Source organism: Macaca nemestrina, chromosome 12 (genome assembly GCF_043159975.1).
Source record: "Macaca nemestrina isolate mMacNem1 chromosome 12, mMacNem.hap1, whole genome shotgun sequence".
Classification (NCBI taxonomy): domain Eukaryota; kingdom Metazoa; phylum Chordata; class Mammalia; order Primates; family Cercopithecidae; genus Macaca; species Macaca nemestrina.
This window is the reverse complement of record NC_092136.1, coordinates 47492164-47496044: the sequence shown is the minus strand read 5'-3', so window position 1 is coordinate 47496044 and position 3881 is coordinate 47492164. Positions and strand designations below refer to the sequence as shown.

At 45.2% G+C, this 3881-nt stretch overlaps 1 pseudogene; it reads left to right on the top strand.

Moving 5' to 3' along the window:
- Positions 1 to 2728: 2728 nt before the first annotated feature.
- On the top strand, positions 2729 to 3615 carry LOC105486972 (mitochondrial nicotinamide adenine dinucleotide transporter SLC25A51-like; annotated as a pseudogene).
- The last annotated feature ends 266 nt before the right edge of the window (positions 3616 to 3881 follow it).

Sequence of the window (3881 nt, the reverse complement as noted above, 5' to 3'; positions counted from 1 at the left end):
TCAAAGCAATAAACGTCTACATCAAAAAAATTTGAGAGATTTCAAACAAACAGTCTAATGATACACCTCAAGTAACTAAAAAAGTGAGAACAAACAAAGCCCAAAATTATAGAAAGAAAAAAGAAAGATAAGAGCAGAAGTAAACAAAACAGAAACAAAAAATGTATACAAAGGATCAATGAAACAAAGAGTGATTTTTTGGAGAGATAAACTAAGGCCGGGCAAGGTGGCTTACACCGTAATCTCAGCACTTTGGGAGGCTGAGGTGGGTGGATCACAACCTCAGGAGTTCAAAACCAGCCTGGGCAACATAGTGAAACCCTGTCCTGCAAAAAATACACAAGTTAGCTGGGCACTGTGGTGCATGCCTGTAGTCCCAGCTACTTCGGAGGCTGAGGTGGGAGGATCTCTTGAGCCCAGGAGGTGGAGGTTGTAGTGAGCCAAGATCACACCACTGACCCCAGCCTGGGTGACAGAAATAAAACTTTATCTCAAAAAGAAAAAAAAAAGAAGATAAAATCAACAAACTACTAGTTATATCAACCAAACAACGAGAGAGGACCCAAATAAACAAAATCAGAAATGAAAAGGAGATATTACAACTGACAACATCTAAATAAAAAAGATCATCGGACTATTATGAACAACTGCACACTGAAAAACTGGAAAGCCTAGAGCAAATGGATAATTTCCTAAACACATACAACCTACCAAGGTTGAATCAGGAAGAAACAAAAAACCTGAACAGGCCAATAATGAGTAACAAGATTAAATGAGTGATAAAATGTCTCTCAACAAAGAAAAGCCCAAGGCTGAATGGTTTCACCGAGGAATTCTACCAAACGTACAAAGAAGAACTAACACCAATTCTCCTAAAATTATTTCAAAAAATGAAAAAGGGGAGGCAGGGCAAAATGGCAGAATAGAAAGCTCCACCCATCATTCCCCCACAAGGACACCAATTTAACAACTATCTACACACACACACACACACACACAAAACCTTCTTAAGAACCGTAAATCAGGTGAGCCCTCATAGTGCCTGGTATTAACCTGGTATTGCTGAAAGGCTCTGAAGAGGTAGAAAAAACAGTCTTGAATTGCTGACACCCACTCTCCCCGACACCCCAGCAGCAGCTGCATGGTCTGGAGAGCATCTCTGGGTGCTGGGGGAGGGAGAACACAGCAATTATGAGCCACTGAATTCAGTACAGTCCTGTTAGAGGAGAAAGGAAAACCAGACCAAACTCAGATGATGCCCGCCCACAGAGTGAGCTTTTAAACCAGGACCAGCCAGAGGGGAATCAAAGGCCCAGTGGTTGGAACTTGAGTTCCTGCAAATGTCGCCACCTACACTGCTCTGTTTCTTTAAGTAAATATGAAAGGCAGTCAAGGCCATAAGGACTGTGTGATGGTTAACACTGAGTGTCAACTTGATTGGATTGAAGGATGCAAAGTATTGATTCTGGGTGTGTCTGTGAGGGTGTTGCAAAGGAGATTAACATTTGAGTCAGTGGACTGGGATAAGCACACCCACCCTCAATCTGGGTGGGCACCACCTAATCAGCTGCCAGCATGGCCAGAATAAAAGCAGGCAGAGGAACACGGAAGGACTAGACTGACTTAGTCTTCTGGCTTACATCTTTCTCCCATGCTGGATGCTTACTGCCCTCGAATATCAGACTCCATGTTCTTCAGCTTTGAGACTCTTGGACCTTCCACCACAGACTGAAAGTTGCACTGTTGGCTTCCCTACTTTTGACGTTTTGGGACTCAGACTGGCTTCTTTACTCCTCATCTTGCGATAGGCCTATTGTGGGACCTCACTTTGTGATAGTGTGAGTCAATAATTTTAATAAACTCCGCTTGTATATATACATCTATCTTATTAGTTCTGTCCTTCTAGAAATCCCTAACTAGGATGGGTGAGTGCGGGGCGGGCGTGGGGAAGCACCCACCTCCCCTCGCATGTGGTTGGAGGGAGGAGAAACGCGCCGAAGGGCCCGTCCGTCCGGGCAGCGGGCCTCCCTGGAGGCTCACCCCAGTCCTCTGCTCTGGCCGCTGCGGGCCCCGCCCAGACGGCGCGCGCGGAATCAGTTCTGAGTCTCTTCTGCTCCCACCTTTTTCTCCTGAGGTGGGTGTTTGTCCGGTTGCTGGGCGACCTTTCCTGCGAAGGAGGCTGTGCCTTCATTCGGTCGCGCCCTGGGCTGGGGAGGCACCTCCCTGGTGCGCAGGAACCGCAGGGGCGGGTAGGAGCCACGCTCTGCCTGAGCCCTGGAGAGAGCGGGGCTGGCACCGCGCAAGGGCCCCTGCCTCCCGGGAGACTGGGATTTCTCCTCACTTCGGGACCCCTGACTGTGGAGTGTCAAAGACGGAAGAGGACTTATTGACCTTGTCCACCCCCGTCCCTGCTTTTCACAGGTTAGGAAAATGGGCGCCTGGAGAACGGAAATGCAGTTATCAAAATTGACTCTAGAAGAGAGAAACCTAACAGAACAATAACAATGGAATAAATTGGGAATATTATCAGAAAGCTATCATCCTGCTAAACTCCAGGCTCGGATGGTGTTACAAGAAGGAAGGAAGGAAGGAAGGAAGGAAGGAAGGAAGGAAGGAAGGAAGGAAGGAAGGAAGGAAGGAAGGAAGGAAGGAGGGAGGGAGGGAGGGAGGGAGGGAGGGAGGGAGGGAGGGGAGAGAAAGAAAGAAAAGAGTCCCCCATGAAAAAGAAAGATCTTAAGCAACATGATGGATTCAGAAGCTCATGGAAAGAGACCACCAGTACTAACATCTTCAAAACAAGATATGTCACCTCATATTACAAATTTGGTGAAATGAAGCATTACTTGTGTGGCTGCTGTGCAACCTTCAACAACGTCGCCATCACATTTCCCATTCAGAAGGTCCTCTTTCCACAACAGTTGTATGGCATCAAAACCCGGGATGCAACACTTCAGTTGAGAAGGGATGGATTTCGAAACTTGTATGGTGGAATCTCTCCCCGATTGATGCAGCAGACAACTACACTTGCACTTACGTTTGGTCTGTATGAGGATTTATCCTGCCTTCTCCACAAGCATGTCAGTGCTCCAGAGTTTGCAATCCGTGGCGTGACAGCAGTGCTTGCAGGGACAACAGAAGCAATTTTTCACTTCAGACATTGCTTCAAGACCACAAGCATCATGATAAATTTACCAACACGTATCAGGCTTTCAAGGCACTGAAATGTCATGGAATTGGAGAGTATTATCGAGGATTGGTGCCCATTCTTTTCCGGAATGGACTCAGCAATGTCTTTTTTTTTTTTTTTTTTCCTGCCTTCAAGGTCCCATTAAGTAGCATCTGCCTACCGCGACGACTCACAAAGCTCATTTGGTTAATGATTTTATTGGTGGAGGTCTATTGGGTGCCATGTTGGGATTCTTGTTTTTTCCAATTAATGTTGTAAAAACTCACATACAGTCTCAGATTGGTGGGGAATTTCAGTCTTTCCCCAAGGCTTCCCAAAAAATCTGGCTGGAATGGGACAGAAAACTGATAAATCTTTTCAGAGGTTCTCATCTAAATTACCATCTGTCCCTTATCTCTTGGGGCATAATCAATGCAACGGTTATATGAAAAAAAAACATCAGTTAAGTGCCATTTATCAACTGAATAGACCTCCTGAGAAGAATGCAGTTTGGCCTCTGTCTTAATTGGCCAAATACAAGTTGGTGTCATAACTCCAGGCCACAGTGAGTTATGGGCAAAGCTGTTTTCCTTAAGCATCAACAAAATAGAATAAAAGGTTCCAATAGGAAAATACAAGGGTTTTTTGTTTTTTGTTTTGTTTTGTTTTGTTTTTGTTTTGTTTTTTGTTTTTTATCACTACCTAAGATATTTAG